At 59.2% G+C, this 22,934-nt stretch overlaps 1 non-coding gene and 5 pseudogenes across 1 annotated transcript; all 6 read right to left on the minus strand.

Annotated features, from left to right (window-relative positions):
* Window positions 1–1,475: 1,475 nt before the first annotated feature.
* On the minus strand, window positions 1,476–1,594 carry LOC134630115 (5S ribosomal RNA). The gene has a single exon (XR_010094181.1). It is a non-coding gene; the product is annotated as a 5S ribosomal RNA (ribosomal RNA).
* Window positions 1,595–5,540: 3,946 nt separating this feature from the next.
* On the minus strand, window positions 5,541–5,659 carry LOC134630001 (5S ribosomal RNA; annotated as a pseudogene).
* A 1,893-nt stretch (window positions 5,660–7,552) lies between these two features.
* On the minus strand, window positions 7,553–7,671 carry LOC134630002 (5S ribosomal RNA; annotated as a pseudogene).
* Window positions 7,672–13,685: 6,014 nt separating this feature from the next.
* LOC134629936 (5S ribosomal RNA) lies at window positions 13,686–13,804 on the minus strand (annotated as a pseudogene).
* A 4,881-nt stretch (window positions 13,805–18,685) lies between these two features.
* Window positions 18,686–18,804, minus strand: LOC134629937 (5S ribosomal RNA; annotated as a pseudogene).
* A 2,909-nt stretch (window positions 18,805–21,713) lies between these two features.
* Window positions 21,714–21,832, minus strand: LOC134629893 (5S ribosomal RNA; annotated as a pseudogene).
* Between the last annotated feature and the right edge of the window lie 1,102 nt (window positions 21,833–22,934).

Raw genomic sequence — 22,934 nt, forward strand, 5'->3', positions numbered from 1 at the left:
GTCCACAGCCAGCAGCACAAGCCCTGGTGTGGTGTACATGGCCTCAGCTAGAGGCACAGGCCCTGGTGTGGTGTAGATGATCTCAGCCAGAGACACAGGCCCTTGTGTGGTGTAGTTGGCCTCAGCCAGCAGCACAGGCCCTGGGGTGATAAACATGGCCTCATCCAGTAGTACAGCCCTTGGTGTGTTGTAGACGGCCTCATCCAGAGCCACAGGCCGTGTGTGGTGTACATGGCCTCAGCCAGATCCAAAGGCTCTGGGGTGGTGTCCATAGCCTCAGCCAGCAGCACAGGTCCTGGTGTGGTGTCCATGGCCTCAGCCAGTAGCACAGGCCCTGGTGTGGTGTAGGTGGCCTAAGCTGGCTGCACAGGTCCACAGCCAGCAGCACAGGCCCTGGTGTGGTGTACATGGCCTCAGCTAGAGGCACAGGCCCTGGTGTGGTGTAGATGGTCTCAGCCAGAGACACAGGCCCTTGGTGTGTTGTAGATGGCCTCATCAGGAGCCACAGGCCCTGTTGTGGTGTAGGTTGCCTCAGTCAGCAGCACAGGCCCTGTGTGGTGTCCATGGCCTCAGCCAGTAGCACAGGCCCTGGTGTGATGTAGACTGCTTCAGCCAGAGCCACAGGCCATGGTGTGGTGTAGGTGGCCTAAGCTGGCTGCACAGGTCCACAGCCAGCAGCACAGGCCCTGGTGTGGTGTCCATGGCCTCAGCCAGATGCACTGGCCGTGGTGTGGTGTAGCTGGCCTCAGCCAGAGCCACAGGCCCTGGTGTGGTGTTCATGGCCTCAGCCAGAGCCAAATGCCCTGGTGTGGTGTCCATAGCTTCAGCCAGCAGCACAGGTCTTGGTGTGGTGTCCATGGCCTCAGCCAGTAGCACAGGCCCTGGTGTGATGTAGATGGCCTCAGCCAGAGCCACAGGCCCTGGTGTGGTGTAGGTGGCCTAAGCTGGCTGCACAGGTCCACAGCCAGAAGCACAGGCCCTGGCGTGGTGTAGGTGGCCTAACCTGGCTGCACAGGTCCACAACCAGAAGCACAGGACCTGGTGTGATGTAGACGGCTTCTGCCAGAGCCACAGGCCCTGGTGTGGTGTAGGTGGCCTAAGCTGGCTGCACAGGTCCACAGCCAGAAGCCACAGGCCCTGTGTGGTGTAAATGGCCTCAGCCAGAGCCACAGGCCCTGGGGTGGTGTCCAAAGCCTCAGCCAGCAGCACAGGTCCTGGTGTGGTGTCCATGGTCTCAGCCAGAAGCACAGGCCCTGGTGTAATGTAGACGGCGTCAGCGCAGGCCACAGGCCCTGGTGTAATTTAGATGACCTATGTTAGCAGAATAGGTCTCGGTGTGGTGCGGATGGCCTCACCCGGCAGCACAAGACATTGCTGAAAACAGCCAAAAGGAATGTCGTTAATGTGGCCTCATTAATTGACACCAACACCCTCCTTCTCTGGATCAAAACCAGCTAAGTGACATGAAAAGCAAATGCTTACAGCACCTGGTATTCCCAGGCAGTCTCCCATCCAAGTACTAACCAAGCCCAACCTTGCATAGCTTCCGAGATCAGACGAGATCGGGCTTTGGCAAGGCGGTATGGCCGTAAGCTGCTGGCGTCAGCACAAAGCGTCAATTTATGGTATCAAGTAGTGAGGTGGCCAATACTCGCAGTTACGAACACAAGCCTCCAATTTAACTACAGTGTTAATGGTAACTGCATGCTTGCCTAATACCCTAACCAAAGGACTCATTTTAGCCTTTGATCAGCAACACAGGCCCTGGTGTGGTGTAAATGGCCTCAGCCAGAGCCACAGGACCTGGTGTGGTGTAGTTGGCCTCAGCCAGCATCAAAGGCCCGGGGGTGGTGTACATGGCCTCAGCCAGAGCCACAGGCACTGGTGTGGTGTCCATAGCCTCAGCCAACAGCACAGGCCCTGTTGTGGTGTCCATGGCCTCAGCCAGAAGCACTGGCCCTGGTGTGGTGTAGATGGCCTCAGACAGAGCCACATGCCCTGGTGGGGTGTAGTTGGCCTCAGCCAGCAGCACAGGTCCTGGTGTGGTGTCCATGGCCTCAGCCAGCAGCACAGGCCCTGGTGTGGTGTCCATGGCCTCAGCCAGAAGCACTGGCCCTGGTGTGGTGTAGCTGGCCTCAGACAGAGCCACAGGCCCTGGTGTGGTGTTCATGGCCTCAGCCAGAGCCAAATGCCCTGGTGTGGTGTCCATAGCTTCAGCCAGCAGCACAGGTCTTCGTGTGGTGTCCATGGCCTCAGCCAGTAGCACAGGCCCTGGTTTGATGTAGACGGCCTCAGCCAGAGCCACAGGCCCTGGTGTGGTGTAGGTGGCCTAAGCTGGCTGCACAGGTCCACAACCAGAAGCACAGGCCCTGGCGTGGTGTAGGTGGCCTAACCTGGCTGCACAGGTCCACAACCAGAAGCACAGGACCTGGTGTGATGTAGACGGCTTCAGCCAGAGCCACAGGCCCTGGTGTGGTGTAGGTGGCCTAACCTGGCTGCACAGGTCCACAGCCAGAAGCACAGGCCCTGGTGTGGTGTAGGTGGCCTAAGCTGGCTGCACAGGTCCACAGCAAGAAGCACAGGCCCTGGTGTGGTGTCCATGGCCTCAGCCAGAAGCACTGGCCCTGGTGTGGTGTAGATGGCCTCAGACAGAGCCACAGGCCCTTGTTTGGTGTAGTTGGCCTCAGCCAGCACCACAGGCCCTGGTGTGGTGTAGATAGCCTCAGCCAGCCGCACAGGCCCTGGTGTGATGAACATTGCCTAATCCAGCAGCACAGTCCTTGGTGTGTTGTAGACGAACTCATCCAGAGCCACAGGCCCTGGTGTGCTGTACATGGCCTCAGACAAAGCCACAGGCCCTGAAGAGGTGTCCATGGCCTCAGACAAAGCCACAGGCCCTGAAGAGGTGTCCATGGCCTCAGCCAGTAGCACAGGTCCTGGTGTGGTGTAGACGGCCTCAGACAGAGCCACAGGCCTTGGTGTGGTGTAGGTGTCCTAAGCTGGCTGCACAGGTCCACATCCGGAAGCACTGGCCATGTTGTGTTGTAGATTGCCTCAGCCAGAGCCACAGACTTTGGTGTGGTGTTCATGGCCTAATCCAGAGCTACAGGCCCACAGCAAGCAGCACAGGCCCTGGTGTGGTGTCCATAGCTCAGCCAGCAGCACAGCTCCTGGTGTGGTGTAGTTGGCCTCAGCCAGCAGCACAGGTCCTGGTGTGGTGTCCATCGCCTCAGCCAGAAACACTGGCCCTGGTGTGATGTAGATGGCCTCAGCCAGAGCCACAGGACCTGGTGTGGTGTTCATGACCTCAGCCAGCATCAAAGGCTCGGGGGTGGTGTACATGGCCTCAGCCAGAGCCACAGGCACTGGTGTGGTGTCCATAGCCTCAGCCAGTAGCACAGGCCCTGGTGTGGTGTAGGTGGCCTAAGCTGGCCGCACAGGTCCACAGCCAGCAGCACAAGCCCTGGTGTGGTGTACATGGCCTCAGCTAGAGGCACAGGCCCTGGTGTGGTGTAGATGATCTCAGCCAGAGACACAGGCCCTTGTGTGGTGTAGTTGGCCTCAGCCAGCAGCACAGGCCCTGGGGTGATAAACATGGCCTCATCCAGTAGTACAGCCCTTGGTGTGTTGTAGACGGCCTCATCCAGAGCCACAGGCCGTGTGTGGTGTACATGGCCTCAGCCAGATCCAAAGGCTCTGGGGTGGTGTCCATAGCCTCAGCCAGCAGCACAGGTCCTGGTGTGGTGTCCATGGCCTCAGCCAGTAGCACAGGCCCTGGTGTGGTGTAGGTGGCCTAAGCTGGCTGCACAGGTCCACAGCCAGCAGCACAGGCCCTGGTGTGGTGTACATGGCCTCAGCTAGAGGCACAGGCCCTGGTGTGGTGTAGATGGTCTCAGCCAGAGACACAGGCCCTTGGTGTGTTGTAGATGGCCTCATCAGGAGCCACAGGCCCTGTTGTGGTGTAGGTTGCCTCAGTCAGCACCACAGGCCCTGTGTGGTGTGCATGGCCTCAGCCAGTAGCACAGGCCCTGGTGTGATGTAGACTGCTTCAGCCAGAGCCACAGGCCATGGTGTGGTGTAGGTGGCCTAAGCTGGCTGCACAGGTCCACAGCCAGCAGTACAGGCCCTGGTGTGGTGTCCATGGCCTCAACCAGATGCACTGGCCGTGGTGTGGTGTAGCTGGCCTCAGCCAGAGCCACAGGCCCTGGTGTGGTGTTCATGGCCTCAGCCAGAGCCAAATGCCCTGGTGTGGTGTCCATAGCTTCAGCCAGCAGCACAGGTCTTGGTGTGGTGTCCATGGCCTCAGCCAGTAGCACAGGCCCTGGTGTGATGTAGACGGCCTCAGCCAGAGCCACAGGACCCTGGTGTGGTGTAGGTGGCCTAAGCTGGCTGCACAGGTCCACAGCCAGAAGCACAGGCCCTGGCGTGGTGTAGGTGGCCTAACCTGGCTGCACAGGTCCACAACCAGAAGCACAGGACCTGGTGTGATGTAGACGGCTTCAGCCAGAGCCACAGGCCCTGGTGTGGTGTAGGTGGCCTAACCTGGCTGCACAGGTCCACAGCCAGAAGCACAGGCCCTGGTGTGGTGAAGGTGGCCTAAGCTGGCTGCACAGGTCCACAGCCAGAAGCACAGGCCCTGTGTGGTGTAAATGGCCTCAGCCAGAGCCACAGGCCATGGGGTGGTGTCCAAAGCCTCAGCCAGCAGCACAGGTCCTGGTGTGGTGTAAATGGCCTCAGCCAGAGCCACAGGCCATGGGGTGGTGTCCATGGCCTCAGCCAGATGCACTGGCCGTGGTGTGGTGTAGCTGGCCTCAGCCAGAGCCACAGGCCCTGGTGTGGTGTTCATGGCCTCAGCCAGAGCCAAATGCCCTGGTGTGGTGTCCATAGCTTCAGCCAGCAGCACAGGTCTTGGTGTGGTGTCCATGGCCTCAGCCAGTAGCACAGGCCCTGGTGTGATGTAGACGGCCTCAGCCAGAGCCACAGGCCCTGGTGTGGTGTAGGTGGCCTAAGCTGGCTGCACAGGTCCACAACCAGAAGCACAGGCCCTGGCGTGGTGTAGGTGGCCTAACCTGGCTGCACAGGTCCACAACCAGAAGCACAGGACCTGGTGTGATGTAGACGGCTTCAGCCAGAGCCACAGGCCCTGGTGTGGTGTAGGTGGCCTAAGCTGGCTGCACAGGTCCACAGCCAGAAGCACAGGCCCTGTGTGGTGTAAATGGCCTCAGCCAGAGCCACAGGCCCTGGGGTGGTGTCCAAAGCCTCAGCCAGCAGCACAGGTCCTGGTGTGGTGTCCATGGTCTCAGCCAGAAGCACAGGCCCTGGTGTAATGTAGACGGCGTCAGCGCAGGCCACAGGCCCTGGTGTAATTTAGATGACCTATGTTAGCAGAATAGGCTTCGGTGTGGTGCGGATGGCCTCACCCGGCAGCACAAGACATTGCTGAAAACAGCCAAAAGGAATGTCGTTAATGTGGCCTCATTAATGGACACCAACACCCTCCTTCTCTGGATCAAAATCAGCTCAGTGACATGAAAAGCAAATTCTTACAGCACCTGGTATTCCCAGGCAGTCTCCCATCCAAGTACTAACCAAGCCCAACCTTGCATAGCTTCCGAGATCAGACGAGATCAGGCTTTGGCAAGGCGGTATGGCCGTAAGCTGCTGGCGTCAGCACAAAGCGTCAATTTATGGTATCAAGTAGTGAGGTGGCCAATACTCGCAGTTACGAACACAAGCCTCCAATTTAACTACAGTGTTAATGGTAACTGCATGCTTGCCTAATACCCTAACCAAAGGACTCATTTTAGCCTTTGATCAGCAACACAGGCCCTGGTGTGGTGTAAATGGCCTCAGCCAGAGCCACAGGACCTGGTGTGGTGTAGTTGGCCTCAGCCAGCATCAAAGGCCCGGGGGTGGTGTACATGGCCTCAGCCAGAGCCACAGGCACTGGTGTGGTGTCCATAGCCTCAGCCAACAGCACAGGCCCTGTTGTGGTGTCCATGGCCTCAGCCAGAAGCACTGGCCCTGGTGTGGTGTAGATGGCCTCAGACAGAGCCACATGCCCTGGTGGGGTGTAGTTGGCCTCAGCCAGCAGCACAGGTCCTGGTGTGGTGTCCATGGCCTCAGCCAGCAGCACAGGCCCTGGTGTGGTGTCCATGGCCTCAGCCAGAAGCACTGGCCCTGGTGTGGTGTAGATGGCCTCAGACAGAGCCACAGGCCCTTGTTTGGTGTAGTTGGCCTCAGCCAGCACCACAGGCCCTGGTGTGGTGTCCATAGCCTCAGCCAGCCGCACAGGCCCTGGTGTGATGAACATTGCCTCATCCAGCAGCACAGTCCTTGGTGTGTTGTAGACGACCTCATCCAGAGCCACAGGCCCTGGTGTGGTGTACATGGCCTCAGACAAAGCCACAGGCCCTGAAGAGGTGTCCATGGCCTCAGCCAGTAGCACAGGTCCTGGTGTGGTGTAGACGGCCTCAGACAGAGCCACAGGCCTTGGTGTGGTGTAGGTGGCCTAAGCTGGCTGCACAGGTCCACATCCGGAAGCACAGGCCCTGTTGTGTTGTAGATTGCCTCAGCCAGAGCCACAGACCTTGGTGTGGTGTTCATGGCCTAAGCCAGAGCTACAGGCCCACAGCAAGCAGCACAGGACCTGGTGTGGTGTCCATAGCTCAGCCAGCAGCACAGCTCCTGTTGTGGTGTAGTTGGCCTCAGCCAGCAGCACAGGTCCTGGTGTGGTGTCCATCGCCTCAGCCAGAAACACTGGCCCTGGTGTGATGTAGATGGCCTCAGCCAGAGCCACAGGACCTGGTGTGGTGTTCATGACCTCAGCCAGCATCAAAGGCCCGGGGGTGGTGTAAATGGCCTCAGCCAGAGCCACAGGCACTGGTGTGGTGTCCCTAGCCTCAGCCAGCAGCACAGGCCTTGGTGTGGTGTCCCTGGACTCAGCCAGTAGCACAAGCCCTGGTGTGGTGTAGGTGGCCTAAGCTGGCTGCACATGTCCACAGCCAGCAGCACAAGCCCTGGTGTGGTGTACATGGCCTCAGCTAGAGGCACAGGCCCTGGTGTGGTGTAGATGATCTCAGCCAGAGACAAAGGCCCTTGTGTGGTGTAGTTGGCCTCAGCCAGCAGCACAGGCCCTGGGGTGATAAACATGGCCTCATCCAGTAGTACAGCCCTTGGTGTGTTGTAGACGGCCTCATCCAGAGCCACAGGCCGTGTGTGGTGTAAATGGCCTCAGCCAGAGCCACAGGCCATGGGGTGGTGTCCAAAGCCTCAGCCAGCAGCACAGGTCCTGGTGTGGTGTCCATGGTCTCAGCCAGAAGCACAGGCCCTGGTGTAATGTAGACGGCGTCAGCGCAGGCCACAGGCCCTGGTGTAATTTAGATGACCTATGTTAGCAGAATAGGCCTCGGTGTGGTGCGGATGGCCTCACCCGGCAGCACAAGACATTGCTGAAAACAGCCAAAAGGAATGTCGTTAATGTGGCCTCATTAATGGACACCAACACCCTCCTTCTCTGGATCAAAATCAGCTCAGTGACATGAAAAGCAAATTCTTACAGCACCTGGTATTCCCAGGCAGTCTCCCATCCAAGTACTAACCAAGCCCAACCTTGCATAGCTTCCGAGATCAGACGAGATCAGGCTTTGGCAAGGCGGTATGGCCGTAAGCTGCTGGCGTCAGCACAAAGCGTCAATTTATGGTATCAAGTAGTGAGGTGGCCAATACTCGCAGTTACGAACACAAGCCTCCAATTTAACTACAGTGTTAATGGTAACTGCATGCTTGCCTAATACCCTAACCAAAGGACTCATTTTAGCCTTTGATCAGCAACACAGGCCCTGGTGTGGTGTAAATGGCCTCAGCCAGAGCCACAGGACCTGGTGTGGTGTAGTTGGCCTCAGCCAGCATCAAAGGCCCGGGGGTGGTGTACATGGCCTCAGCCAGAGCCACAGGCACTGGTGTGGTGTCCATAGCCTCAGCCAACAGCACAGGCCCTGTTGTGGTGTCCATGGCCTCAGCCAGAAGCACTGGCCCTGGTGTGGTGTAGATGGCCTCAGACAGAGCCACATGCCCTGGTGGGGTGTAGTTGGCCTCAGCCAGCAGCACAGGTCCTGGTGTGGTGTCCATGGCCTCAGCCAGCAGCACAGGCCCTGGTGTGGTGTCCATGGCCTCAGCCAGAAGCACTGGCCCTGGTGTGGTGTAGATGGCCTCAGACAGAGCCACAGGCCCTTGTTTGGTGTAGTTGGCCTCAGCCAGCACCACAGGCCCTGGTGTGGTGTCCATAGCCTCAGCCAGCCGCACAGGCCCTGGTGTGATGAACATTGCCTCATCCAGCAGCACAGTCCTTGGTGTGTTGTAGACGACCTCATCCAGAGCCACAGGCCCTGGTGTGGTGTACATGGCCTCAGACAAAGCCACAGGCCCTGAAGAGGTGTCCATGGCCTCAGCCAGTAGCACAGGTCCTGGTGTGGTGTAGACGGCCTCAGACAGAGCCACAGGCCTTGGTGTGGTGTAGGTGGCCTAAGCTGGCTGCACAGGTCCACATCCGGAAGCACAGGCCCTGTTGTGTTGTAGATTGCCTCAGCCAGAGCCACAGACCTTGGTGTGGTGTTCATGGCCTAAGCCAGAGCTACAGGCCCACAGCAAGCAGCACAGGCCCTGGTGTGGTGTCCATAGCTCAGCCAGCAGCACAGCTCCTGTTGTGGTGTAGTTGGCCTCAGCCAGCAGCACAGGTCCTGGTGTGGTGTCCATCGCCTCAGCCAGAAACACTGGCCCTGGTGTGATGTAGATGGCCTCAGCCAGAGCCACAGGACCTGGTGTGGTGTTCATGACCTCAGCCAGCATCAAAGGCCCGGGGGTGGTGTAAATGGCCTCAGCCAGAGCCACAGGCACTGGTGTGGTGTCCCTAGCCTCAGCCAGCAGCACAGGCCTTGGTGTGGTGTCCCTGGCCTCAGCCAGTAGCACAAGCCCTGGTGTGGTGTAGGTGGCCTAAGCTGGCTGCACATGTCCACAGCCAGCAGCACAAGCCCTGGTGTGGTGTACATGGCCTCAGCTAGAGGCACAGGCCCTGGTGTGGTGTAGATGATCTCAGCCAGAGACAAAGGCCCTTGTGTGGTGTAGTTGGCCTCAGCCAGCAGCACAGGCCCTGGGGTGATAAACATGGCCTCATCCAGTAGTACAGCCCTTGGTGTGTTGTAGACGGCCTCATCCAGAGCCACAGGCCGTGTGTGGTATACATGGCCTCAGCCAGATCCAAAGGCTCTGGGGTGGTGTCCATAGCCTCAGCCAGCAGCACAGGTCCTGGTGTGGTGTCCATGGCCTCAGCCAGTAGCACAGGCCCTGGTGTGGTGTAGGTGGCCTAAGCTGGCTGCACAGGTCCACAGCCAGCAGCACAGGCCCTGGTGTGGTGTACATGGCCTCAGCTAGAGGCACAGGCCCTTGGTGTGTTGTAGATGGCCTCATCAGGAGCCACAGGCCCTGTTGTGGTGTAGGTTGCCTCAGTCAGCAGCACAGGCCCTGTGTGGTGTGCATGGCCTCAGCCAGTAGCACAGGCCCTGGTGTGATGTAGACTGCTTCAGCCAGAGCCACAGGCCATGGTGTGGTGTAGGTGGCCTAAGCTGGCTGCACAGGTCCACAGCCAGCAGTACAGGCCCTGGTGTGGTGTCCATGGCCTCAGCCAGATGCACTGGCCGTGGTGTGGTGTAGCTGGCCTCAGCCAGAGCCACAGGCCCTGGTGTGGTGTTCATGGCCTCAGCCAGAGCCAAATGCCCTGGTGTGGTGTCCATAGCTTCAGCCAGCAGCACAGGTCTTGGTGTGGTGTCCATGGCCTCAGCCAGTAGCACAGGCCCTGGTGTGATGTAGACGGCCTCAGCCAGAGCCACAGGCCCTGGTGTGGTGTAGGTGGCCTAAGCTGGCTGCACAGGTCCACAGCCAGAAGCACAGGCCCTGGCGTGGTGTAGGTGGCCTAACCTGGCTGCACAGGTCCACAACCAGAAGCACAGGACCTGGTGTGATGTAGACGGCTTCAGCCAGAGCCACAGGCCCTGGTGTGGTGTAGGTGGCCTAACCTGGCTGCACAGGTCCACAGCCAGAAGCACAGGCCCTGGTGTGGTGTAGGTGGCCTAAGCTGGCTGCACAGGTCCACAGCCAGAAGCACAGGCCCTGGTGTGGTGTCCATGGCCTCAGCCAGAAGCACTGGCCCTGGTGTGGTGTAGATGGCCTCAGACAGAGCCACAGGCCCTTGTTTGGTGTAGTTGGCCTCAGCCAGCAGCACAGGCCCTGGGGTGATAAACATGGCCTCATCCAGTAGTACAGCACTTGGTGTGTTGTAGACGGCCTCATCCAGAGCCACAGGCCGTGTGTGGTATACATGGCCTCAGCCAGATCCAAAGGCTCTGGGGTGGTGTCCATAGCCTCAGCCAGCAGCACAGGTCCCGGTGTGGTGTCCATGGCCTCAGCCAGTAGCACAGGCCCTGGTGTGGTGTAGGTGGCCTAAGCTGGCTGCACAGGTCCACAGCCAGCAGCACAGGCCCTGGTGTGGTGTACATGGCCTCAGCTAGAGGCACAGGCCCTTGGTGTGTTGTAGATGGCCTCATCAGGAGCCACAGGCCCTGTTGTGGTGTAGGTTGCCTCAGTCAGCAGCACAGGCCCTGTGTGGTGTGCATGGCCTCAGCCAGTAGCACAGGCCCTGGTGTGATGTAGACTGCTTCAGCCAGAGCCACAGGCCATGGTGTGGTGTAGGTGGCCTAAGCTGGCTGCACAGGTCCACAGCCAGCAGTACAGGCCCTGGTGTGGTGTCCATGGCCTCAGCCAGATGCACTGGCCGTGGTGTGGTGTAGCTGGCCTCAGCCAGAGCCACAGGCCCTGGTGTGGTGTTCATGGCCTCAGCCAGAGCCAAATGCCCTGGTGTGGTGTCCATAGCTTCAGCCAGCAGCACAGGTCTTGGTGTGGTGTCCATGGCCTCAGCCAGTAGCACAGGCCCTGGTGTGATGTAGACGGCCTCAGCCAGAGCCACAGGCCCTGGTGTGGTGTAGGTGGCCTAAGCTGGCTGCACAGGTCCACAGCCAGAAGCACAGGCCCTGGCGTGGTGTAGGTGGCCTAACCTGGCTGCACAGGTCCACAACCAGAAGCACAGGACCTGGTGTGATGTAGACGGCTTCAGCCAGAGCCACAGGCCCTGGTGTGGTGTAGGTGGCCTAACCTGGCTGCACAGGTCCACAGCCAGAAGCACAGGCCCTGGTGTGGTGTAGGTGGCCTAAGCTGGCTGCACAGGTCCACAGCCAGAAGCACAGGCCCTGGTGTGGTGTCCATGGCCTCAGCCAGAAGCACTGGCCCTGGTGTGGTGTAGATGGCCTCAGACAGAGCCACAGGCCCTTGTTTGGTGTAGTTGGCCTCAGCCAGCACCACAGGCCCTGGTGTGGTGTCCATAGCCTCAGCCAGCCGCACAGGCCCTGGTGTGATGAACATTGCCTCATCCAGCAGCACAGTCCTTGGTGTGTTGTAGACGAACTCATCCAGAGCCACAGGCCCTGGTGTGCTGTACATGGCCTCAGACAAAGCCACAGGCCCTGAAGAGGTGTCCATGGCCTCAGACAAAGCCACAGGCCCTGAAGAGGTGTCCATGGCCTCAGCCAGTAGCACAGGTCCTGGTGTGGTGTAGACGGCCTCAGACAGAGCCACAGGCCTTGGTGTGGTGTAGGTGTCCTAAGCTGGCTGCACAGGTCCACATCCGGAAGCACTGGCCATGTTGTGTTGTAGATTGCCTCAGCCAGAGCCACAGACCTTGGTGTGGTGTTCATGGCCTAAGCCAGAGCTACAGGCCCACAGCAAGCAGCACAGGCCCTGGTGTGGTGTCCATAGCTCAGCCAGCAGCACAGCTCCTGGTGTGGTGTAGTTGGCCTCAGCCAGCAGCACAGGTCCTGGTGTGGTGTCCATCGCCTCAGCCAGAAACACTGGCCCTGGTGTGATGTAGATGGCCTCAGCCAGAGCCACAGGACCTGGTGTGGTGTTCATGACCTCAGCCAGCATCAAAGGCCCGGGGGTGGTGTACATGGCCTCAGCCAGAGCCACAGGCACTGGTGTGGTGTCCATAGCCTCAGCCAGTAGCACAGGCCCTGGTGTGGTGTAGGTGGCCTAAGCTGGCCGCACAGGTCCACAGCCAGCAGCACAAGCCCTGGTGTGGTGTACATGGCCTCAGCTAGAGGCACAGGCCCTGGTGTGGTGTAGATGATCTCAGCCAGAGACACAGGCCCTTGTGTGGTGTAGTTGGCCTCAGCCAGCAGCACAGGCCCTGGGGTGATAAACATGGCCTCATCCAGTAGTACAGCCCTTGGTGTGTTGTAGACGGCCTCATCCAGAGCCACAGGCCGTGTGTGGTGTACATGGCCTCAGCCAGATCCAAAGGCTCTGGGGTGGTGTCCATAGCCTCAGCCAGCAGCACAGGTCCTGGTGTGGTGTCCATGGCCTCAGCCAGTAGCACAGGCCCTGGTGTGGTGTAGGTGGCCTAAGCTGGCTGCACAGGTCCACAGCCAGCAGCACAGGCCCTGGTGTGGTGTACATGGCCTCAGCTAGAGGCACAGGCCCTGGTGTGGTGTAGATGGTCTCAGCCAGAGACACAGGCCCTTGGTGTGTTGTAGATGGCCTCATCAGGAGCCACAGGCCCTGTTGTGGTGTAGGTTGCCTCAGTCAGCACCACAGGCCCTTTGTGGTGTGCATGGTCTCAGCCAGTAGCACAGGCCCTGGTGTGATGTAGACTGCTTCAGCCAGAGCCACAGGCCATGGTGTGGTGTAGGTGGCCTAAGCTGGCTGCACAGGTCCACAGCCAGCACTACAGGCCCTGGTGTGGTGTCCATAGCCTCAGCCAGATGCACTGGCCGTGGTGTGGTGTAGCTGGCCTCAGCCAGAGCCACAGGCCCTGGTGTGGTGTTCATGGCCTCAGCCAGAGCCAAATGCCCTGGTGTGGTGTCCATAGCTTCAGCCAGCAGCACAGGTCTTGGTGTGGTGTCCATGGCCTCAGCCAGTAGCACAGGCCCTGGTGTGATGTAGACGGCCTCAGCCAGAGCCACAGGCCCTGGTGTGGTGTAGGTGGCCTAAGCTGGCTGCACAGGTCCACAGCCAGAAGCACAGGCCCTGGCGTGGTGTAGGTGGCCTAAGCTGGCTGCACAGGTCCACAACCAGAAGCACAGGACCTGGTGTGATGTAGACGGCTTCAGCCAGAGCTACAGGCCCTGGTGTGGTGTAGGTGGCCTAACCTGGCTGCAGAGGTCCACAGCCAGAAGCACAGGCCCTGGTGTGGTGAAGGTGGCCTAAGCTGGCTGCACAGGTCCACAGCCAGAAGCACAGGCCCTGTGTGGTGTAAATGGCCTCAGCCAGAGCCACAGGCCCTGGGGTGGTGTCCAAAGCCTCAGCCAGCAGCACAGGTCCTGGTGTGGTGTCCATGGTCTCAGCCAGAAGCACAGGCCCTGGTGTAATGTAGACGGCGTCAGCGCAGGCCACAGGCCCTGGTGTAATTTAGATGACCTATGTTAGCAGAATAGGCCTCGGTGTGGTGCGGATGGCCTCACCCGGCAGCACAAGACATTGCTGAAAACAGCCAAAAGGAATGTCGTTAATGTGGCCTCATTAATGGACACCAACACCCTCCTTCTCTGGATCAAAATCAGCTCAGTGACATGAAAAGCAAATTCTTACAGCACCTGGTATTCCCAGGCAGTCTCCCATCCAAGTACTAACCAAGCCCAACCTTGCATAGCTTCCGAGATCAGACGAGATCAGGCTTTAGCAAGGCGGTATGGCCGTAAGCTGCTGGCGTCAGCACAAAGCGTCAATTTATGGTATCAAGTAGTGAGGTGGCCAATACTCGCAGTTACGAACACAAGCCTCCAATTTAACTACAGTGTTAATGGTAACTGCATGCTTGCCTAATACCCTAACCAAAGGACTCATTTTAGCCTTTGATCAGCAACACAGGCCCTGGTGTGGTGTAAATGGCCTCAGCCAGAGCCACAGGACCTGGTGTGGTGTAGTTGGCCTCAGCCAGCATCAAAGGCCCGGGGGTGGTGTACATGGCCTCAGCCAGAGCCACAGGCACTGGTGTGGTGTCCATAGCCTCAGCCAACAGCACAGGCCCTGTTGTGGTGTCCATGGCCTCAGCCAGAAGCACTGGCCCTGGTGTGGTGTAGATGGCCTCAGACAGAGCCACATGCCCTGGTGGGGTGTAGTTGGCCTCAGCCAGCAGCACAGGTCCTGGTGTGGTGTCCATGGCCTCAGCCAGCAGCACAGGCCCTGGTGTGGTGTCCATGGCCTCAGCCAGAAGCACTGGCCCTGGTGTGGTGTAGATGGCCTCAGACAGAGCCACAGGCCCTTGTTTGGTGTAGTTGGCCTCAGCCAGCACCACAGGCCCTGGTGTGGTGTCCATAGCCTCAGCCAGCCGCACAGGCCCTGGTGTGATGAACATTGCCTCATCCAGCAGCACAGTCCTTGGTGTGTTGTAGACGACCTCATCCAGAGCCACAGGCCCTGGTGTGGTGTACATGGCCTCAGACAAAGCCACAGGCCCTGAAGAGGTGTCCATGGCCTCAGCCAGTAGCACAGGTCCTGGTGTGGTGTAGACGGCCTCAGACAGAGCCACAGGCCTTGGTGTGGTGTAGGTGGCCTAAGCTGGCTGCACAGGTCCACATCCGGAAGCACAGGCCCTGTTGTGTTGTAGATTGCCTCAGCCAGAGCCACAGACCTTGGTGTGGTGTTCATGGCCTAAGCCAGAGCTACAGGCCCACAGCAAGCAGCACAGGCCCTGGTGTGGTGTCCATAGCTCAGCCAGCAGCACAGCTCCTGTTGTGGTGTAGTTGGCCTCAGCCAGCAGCACAGGTCCTGGTGTGGTGTCCATCGCCTCAGCCAGAAACACTGGCCCTGGTGTGATGTAGATGGCCTCAGCCAGAGCCACAGGACCTGGTGTGGTGTTCATGACCTCAGCCAGCATCAAAGGCCCGGGGGTGGTGTAAATGGCCTCAGCCAGAGCCACAGGCACTGGTGTGGTGTCCCTAGCCTCAGCCAGCAGCACAGGCCTTGGTGTGGTGTCCCTGGCCTCAGCCAGTAGCACAGGCCCTGGTGTGGTGTAGGTGGCCTAAGCTGGCTGCACATGTCCACAGCCAGCAGCACAAGCCCTGGTGTGGTGTACATGGCCTCAGCTAGAGGCACAGGCCCTGGTGTGGTGTAGATGATCTCAGCCAGAGACAAAGGCCCTTGTGTGGTGTAGTTGGCCTCAGCCAGCAGCACAGGCCCTGGGGTGATAAACATGGCCTCATCCAGTAGTACAGCCCTTGGTGTGTTGTAGACGGCCTCATCCAGAGCCACAGGCCGTGTGTGGTATACATGGCCTCAGCCAGATCCAAAGGCTCTGGGGTGGTGTCCATAGCCTCAGCCAGCAGCACAGGTCCTGGTGTGGTGTCCATGGCCTCAGCCAGTAGCACAGGCCCTGGTGTGGTGTAGGTGGCCTAAGCTGGCTGCACAGGTCCACAGCCAGCAGCACAGGCCCTGGTGTGGTGTACATGGCCTCAGCTAGAGGCACAGGCCCTTGGTGTGTTGTAGATGGCCTCATCAGGAGCCACAGGCCCTGTTGTGGTGTAGGTTGCCTCAGTCAGCAGCACAGGCCCTGTGTGGTGTGCATGGCCTCAGCCAGTAGCACAGGCCCTGGTGTGATGTAGACTGCTTCAGCCAGAGCCACAGGCCATGGTGTGGTGTAGGTGGCCTAAGCTGGCTGCACAGGTCCACAGCCAGCAGTACAGGCCCTGGTGTGGTGTCCATGGCCTCAGCCAGATGCACTGGCCGTGGTGTGGTGTAGCTGGCCTCAGCCAGAGCCACAGGCCCTGGTGTGGTGTTCATGGCCTCAGCCAGAGCCAAATGCCCTGGTGTGGTGTCCATAGCTTCAGCCAGCAGCACAGGTCTTGGTGTGGTGTCCATGGCCTCAGCCAGTAGCACAGGCCCTGGTGTGATGTAGACGGCCTCAGCCAGAGCCACAGGCCCTGGTGTGGTGTAGGTGGCCTAAGCTGGCTGCACAGGTCCACAGCCAGAAGCACAGGCCCTGGCGTGGTGTAGGTGGCCTAACCTGGCTGCACAGGTCCACAACCAGAAGCACAGGACCTGGTGTGATGTAGACGGCTTCAGCCAGAGCCACAGGCCCTGGTGTGGTGTAGGTGGCCTAACCTGGCTGCACAGGTCCACAGCCAGAAGCACAGGCCCTGGTGTGGTGTAGGTGGCCTAAGCTGGCTGCACAGGTCCACAGCCAGAAGCACAGGCCCTGGTGTGGTGTCCATGGCCTCAGCCAGAAGCACTGGCCCTGGTGTGGTGTAGATGGCCTCAGACAGAGCCACAGGCCCTTGTTTGGTGTAGTTGGCCTCAGCCAGCACCACAGGCCCTGGTGTGGTGTCCATAGCCTCAGCCAGCCGCACAGGCCCTGGTGTGATGAACATTGCCTCATCCAGCAGCACAGTCCTTGGTGTGTTGTAGACGAACTCATCCAGAGCCACAGGCCCTGGTGTGCTGTACATGGCCTCAGACAAAGCCACAGGCCCTGAAGAGGTGTCCATGGCCTCAGACAAAGCCACAGGCCCTAAAGAGGTGTCCATGGCCTCAGCCAGTAGCACAGGTCCTGGTGTGGTGTAGACGGCCTCAGACAGAGCCACAGGCCTTGGTGTGGTGTAGGTGTCCTAAGCTGGCTGCACAGGTCCACATCCGGAAGCACTGGCCATGTTGTGTTGTAGATTGCCTCAGCCAGAGCCACAGACCTTGGTGTGGTGTTCATGGCCTAAGCCAGAGCTACAGGCCCACAGCAAGCAGCACAGGCCCTGGTGTGGTGTCCATAGCTCAGCCAGCAGCACAGCTCCTGGTGTGGTGTAGTTGGCCTCAGCCAGCAGCACAGGTCCTGGTGTGGTGTCCATCGCCTCAGCCAGAAACACTGGCCCTGGTGTGATGTAGATGGCCTCAGCCAGAGCCACAGGACCTGGTGTGGTGTTCATGACCTCAGCCAGCATCAAAGGCCCGAGGGTGGTGTACATGGCCTCAGCCAGAGCCACAGGCACTGGTGTGGTGTCCATAGCCTCAGCCAGCAGCACAGGCCCTGGTGTGGTGTAGGTGGCCTAAGCTGGCCGCACAGGTCCACAGCCAGCAGCACAAGCCCTGGTGTGGTGTACATGGCCTCAGCTAGAGGCACAGGCCCTGGTGTGGTGTAGATGATCTCAGCCAGAGACACAGGCCCTTGTGTGGTGTAGTTGGCCTCAGCCAGCAGCACAGGCCCTGGGGTGATAAACATGGCCTCATCCAGTAGTACAGCCCTTGGTGTGTTGTAGACGGCCTCATCCAGAGCCACAGGCCGTGTGTGGTGTACATGGCCTCAGCCAGATCCAAAGGCTCTGGGGTGGTGTCCATAGCCTCAGCCAGCAGCACAGGTCCTGGTGTGGTGTCCATGGCCTCAGCCAGTAGCACAGGCCCTGGTGTGGTGTAGGTGGCCTAAGCTGGCTGCACAGGTCCACAGCCAGCAGCACAGGCCCTGGTGTGGTGTACATGGCCTCAGCTAGAGGCACAGGCCCTGGTGTGGTGTAGATGGTCTCAGCCAGAGACACAGGCCCTTGGTGTGTTGTAGATGGCCTCATCAGGAGCCACAGGCCCTGTTGTGGTGTAGGTTGCCTCAGTCAGCACCACAGGCCCTTTGTGGTGTGCATGGTCTCAGCCAGTAGCACAGGCCCTGGTGTGATGTAGACTGCTTCAGCCAGAGCCACAGGCCATGGTGTGGTGTAGGTGGCCTAAGCTGGCTGCACAGGTCCACAGCCAGCACTACAGGCCCTGGTGTGGTGTCCATAGCCTCAGCCAGATGCACTGGCCGTGGTGTGGTGTAGCTGGCCTCAGCCAGAGCCACAGGCCCTGGTGTGGTGTTCATGGCCTCAGCCAGAGCCAAATGCCCTGGTGTGGTGTCCATAGCTTCAGCCAGCAGCACAGGTCTTGGTGTGGTGTCCATGGCCTCAGCCAGTAGCACAGGCCCTGGTGTGATGTAGACGGCCTCAGCCAGAGCCACAGGCCCTGGTGTGGTGTAGGTGGCCTAAGCTGGCTGCACAGGTCCACAGCCAGAAGCACAGGCCCTGGCGTGGTGTAGGTGGCCTAAGCTGGCTGCACAGGTCCACAACCAGAAGCACAGGACCTGGTGTGATGTAGACGGCTTCAGCCAGAGCTACAGGCCCTGGTGTGGTGTAGGTGGCCTAACCTGGCTGCAGAGGTCCACAGCCAGAAGCACAGGCCCTGGTGTGGTGAAGGTGGCCTAAGCTGGCTGCACAGGTCCACAGCCAGAAGCACAGGCCCAGTGTGGTGTAAATGGCCTCAGCCAGAGCCACAGGCCCTGGGGTGGTGTCCAAAGCCTCAGCCAGCAGCACAGGTCCTGGTGTGGTGTCCATGGTCTCAGCCAGAAGCACAGGCCCTGGTGTAATGTAGACGGCGTCAGCGCAGGCCACAGGCCCTGGTGTAATTTAGATGACCTATGTTAGCAGAATAGGCCTCGGTGTGGTGCGGATGGCCTCACCCGGCAGCACAAGACATTGCTGAAAACAGCCAAAAGGAATGTCGTTAATGTGGCCTCATTAATGGACACCAACACCCTCCTTCTCTGGATCAAAATCAGCTCAGTGACATGAAAAGCAAATTCTTACAGCACCTGGTATTCCCAGGCAGTCTCCCATCCAAGTACTAACCAAGCCCAACCTTGCATAGCTTCCGAGATCAGACGAGATCAGGCTTTAGCAAGGCGGTATGGCCGTAAGCTGCTGGCGTCAGCACAAAGCGTCAATTTATGGTATCAAGTAGTGAGGTGGCCAATACTCGCAGTTACGAACACAAGCCTCCAATTTAACTACAGTGTTAATGGTAACTGCATGCTTGCCTAATACCCTAACCAAAGGACTCATTTTAGCCTTTGATCAGCAACACAGGCCCTGGTGTGGTGTAAATGGCCTCAGCCAGAGCCACAGGACCTGGTGTGGTGTAGTTGGCCTCAGCCAGCATCAAAGGCCCGGGGGTGGTGTACATGGCCTCAGCCAGAGCCACAGGCACTGGTGTGGTGTCCATAGCCTCAGCCAACAGCACAGGCCCTGTTGTGGTGTCCATGGCCTCAGCCAGAAGCACTGGCCCTGGTGTGGTGTAGATGGCCTCAGACAGAGCCACATGCCCTGGTGGGGTGTAGTTGGCCTCAGCCAGCAGCACAGGTCCTGGTGTGGTGTCCATGGCCTCAGCCAGCAGCACAGGCCCTGGTGTGGTGTCCATGGCCTCAGCCAGAAGCACTGGCCCTGGTGTGGTGTAGATGGCCTCAGACAGAGCCACAGGCCCTTGTTTGGTGTAGTTGGCCTCGGCCAGCACCACAGGCCCTGGTGTGGTGTCCATAGCCTCAGCCAGCCGCACAGGCCCTGGTGTGATGAACATTGCCTCATCCAGCAGCACAGTCCTTGGTGTGTTGTAGACGAACTCATCCAGAGCCACAGGCCCTGGTGTGGTGTACATGGCCTCAGACAAAGCCACAGGCCCTGAAGAGGTGTCCATGGCCTCAGACAAAGCCACAGGCCCTGAAGAGGTGTCCATGGCCTCAGCCAGTAGCACAGGTCCTGGTGTGGTGTAGACGGCCTCAGACAGAGCCACAGTCCTTGGTGTGGTGTAGGTGTCCTAAGCTGGTTGCACAGGTCCACATCCGGAAGCACAGGCCCTGTTGTGTTGTAGATTGCCTCAGCCAGAGCCACAGACCTTGGTGTGGTGTTCATGGCCTAAGCCAGAGCTACAGGCCCACAGCAAGCAGCACAGGCCCTGGTGTGGTGTCCATACCTCAGCCAGCAGCACAGCTCCTGTTGTGGTGTAGTTGGCCTCAGCCAGCAGCACAGGTCCTGGTGTGGTGTCCATCGCCTCAGCCAGAAACACTGGCCCTGGTGTGATGTAGATGGCCTCAGCCAGAGCCACAGGACCTGGTGTGGTGTTCATGACCTCAGCCAGCATCAAAGGCCCGGGGGTGGTGTACATGGCCTCAGCCAGAGCCACAGGCACTGGTGTGGTGTCCATAGCCTCAGCCAGCAGCACAGGCCTTGGTGTGGTGTCAATGGCCTCAGCCAGTAGCACAGGCCCTGGTGTGGTGTAGGTGGCCTAAGCTGGCTGCACAGGTCCACAGCCAGCAGCACAAGCCCTGGTGTGGTGTACATGGCCTCAGCTAGAGGCACAGGCCCTGGTGTGGTGTAGATGATCTCAGCCAGAGACACAGGCCCTTGTGTGGTGTAGTTGGCCTCAGCCAGCAGCACAGGCCCTGGGGTGATAAACATGGCCTCATCCAGTAGTACAGCCCTTGGTGTGTTGTAGACGGCCTCATCCAGAGCCACAGGCCGTGTGTGGTGTACATGGCCTCAGCCAGATCCAAAGGCTCTGGGGTGGTGTCCATAGCCTCAGCCAGCAGCACAGGTCCTGGTGTGGTGTCCATGGCCTCAGCCAGTAGCACAGGCCCTGGTGTGGTGTAGGTGGCCTAAGCTGGCTGCACAGGTCCACAGCCAGCAGCACAGGCCCTGGTGTGGTGTACATGGCCTCAGCTAGAGGCACAGGCCCTGGTGTGGTGTAGATGGTCTCAGCCAGAGACACAGGCCCTTGGTGTGTTGTAGATGGCCTCATCAGGAGCCACAGGCACTGTTGTGGTGTAGGTTGCCTCAGTCAGCACCACAGGCCCTGTGTGGTGTGCATGGCCTCAGCCAGTAGCACAGGCCCTGGTGTGATGTAGACTGCTTCAGCCAGAGCCACAGGCCATGGTGTGGTGTAGGTGGCCTAAGCTGGCTGCACAGGTCCACAGCCAGCAGTACAGGCCCTGGTGTGGTGTCCATGGCCTCAGCCAGATGCACTGGCCGTGGTGTGGTGTAGCTGGCCTCAGCCAGAGCCACAGGCCCTGGTGTGGTGTTCATGGCCTCAGCCAGAGCCAAATGCCCTGGTGTGGTGTCCATAGCTTCAGCCAGCAGCACAGGTCTTGGTGTGGTGTCCATGGCCCCAGCCAGTAGCACAGGCCCTGGTGTGATGTAGACGGCCTCAGCCAGAGCCACAGGCCCTGGTGTGGTGTAGGTGGCCTAAGCTGGCTGCACAGGTCCACAGCCAGAAGCACAGGCCCTGGCGTGGTGTAGGTGGCCTAACCTGGCTGCACAGGTCCACAACCAGAAGCACAGGACCTGGTGTGATGTAGACGGCTTCAGCCAGAGCCACAGGCCCTGGTGTGGTGTAGGTGGCCTAACCTGGCTGCACAGGTCCACAGCCAGAAGCACAGGCCCTGGTGTGGTGAAGGTGGCCTAAGCTGGCTGCACAGGTCCACAGCCAGAAGCACAGGCCCTGTGTGGTGTAAATGGCCTCAGCCAGAGCCACAGGCCATGGGGTGGTGTCCAAAGCCTCAGCCAGCAGCACAGGTCCTGGTGTGGTGTCCATGGTCTCAGCCAGAAGCACAGGCCCTGGTGTAATGTAGACGGCGTCAGCGCAGGCCACAGGCCCTGGTGTAATTTAGATGACCTATGTTAGCAGAATAGGCCTCGGTGTGGTGCGGATGGCCTCACCCGGCAGCACAAGACATTGCTGAAAACAGCCAAAAGGAATGTCGTTAATGTGGCCTCATTAATGGACACCAACACCCTCCTTCTCTGGATCAAAACCAGCTCAGTGACATGAAAAGCAAATTCTTACAGCACCTGGTATTCCCAGGCAGTCTCCCATCCAAGTACTAACCAAGCCCAACCTTGCATAGCTTCCGAGATCAGACGAGATCGGGCTTTGGCAAGGCGGTATGGCCGTAAGCTGCTGGCGTCAGCACAAAGCGTCAATTTATGATATCAAGTAGTGAGGTGGCCAATACTCGCAGTTACGAACACAAGCCTCCAATTTAACTACAGTGTTAATGGTAACTGCATGCTTGCCTAATACCCTAACCAAAGGACTCATTTTAGCCTTTGATCAGCAACACAGGCCCTGGTGTGGTGTAAATGGCCTCAGCCAGAGCCACAGGACCTGGTGTGGTGTAGTTGGCCTCAGCCAGCATCAAAGGCCCGGGGGTGGTGTACATGGCCTCAGCCAGAGCCACAGGCACTGGTGTGGTGTCCATAGCCTCAGCCAACAGCACAGGCCCTGTTGTGGTGTCCATGGCCTCAGCCAGAAGCACTGGCCCTGGTGTGGTGTAGATGGCCTCAGACAGAGCCACATGCCCTGGTGGGGTGTAGTTGGCCTCAGCCAGCAGCACAGGTCCTGGTGTGGTGTCCATGGCCTCAGCCAGCAGCACAGGCCCTGGTGTGGTGTCCATGGCCTCAGCCAGAAGCACTGGCCCTGGTGTGGTGTAGATGGCCTCAGACAGAGCCACAGGCCCTTGTTTGGTGTAGTTGGCCTCAGCCAGCACCACAGGCCCTGGTGTGGTGTCCATAGCCTCAGCCAGCCGCACAGGCCCTGGTGTGATGAACATTGCCTCATCCAGCAGCACAGTCCTTGGTGTGTTGTAGACGACCTCATCCAGAGCCACAGGCCCTGGTGTGGTGTACATGGCCTCAGACAAAGCCACAGGCCCTGAAGAGGTGTCCATGGCCTCAGCCAGTAGCACAGGTCCTGGTGTGGTGTAGACGGCCTCAGACAGAGCCACAGGCCTTGGTGTGGTGTAGGTGGCCTAAGCTGGCTGCACAGGTCCACATCCGGAAGCACAGGCCCTGTTGTGTTGTAGATTGCCTCAGCCAGAGCCACAGACCTTGGTGTGGTGTAGATGGCCTCAGACAGAGCCACAGGCCCTTGTTTGGTGTAGTTGGCCTCGGCCAGCACCACAGGCCCTGGTGTGGTGTCCATAGTCTCAGCCAGCCGCACAGGCCCTGGTGTGATGAACATTGCCTCATCCAGCAGCACAGTCCTTGGTGTGTTGTAGA

The sequence above is a fragment of the Pelmatolapia mariae genome, linkage group LG6 (genome assembly GCF_036321145.2).
Source record: "Pelmatolapia mariae isolate MD_Pm_ZW linkage group LG6, Pm_UMD_F_2, whole genome shotgun sequence".
NCBI lineage: Eukaryota > Metazoa > Chordata > Actinopteri > Cichliformes > Cichlidae > Pelmatolapia > Pelmatolapia mariae.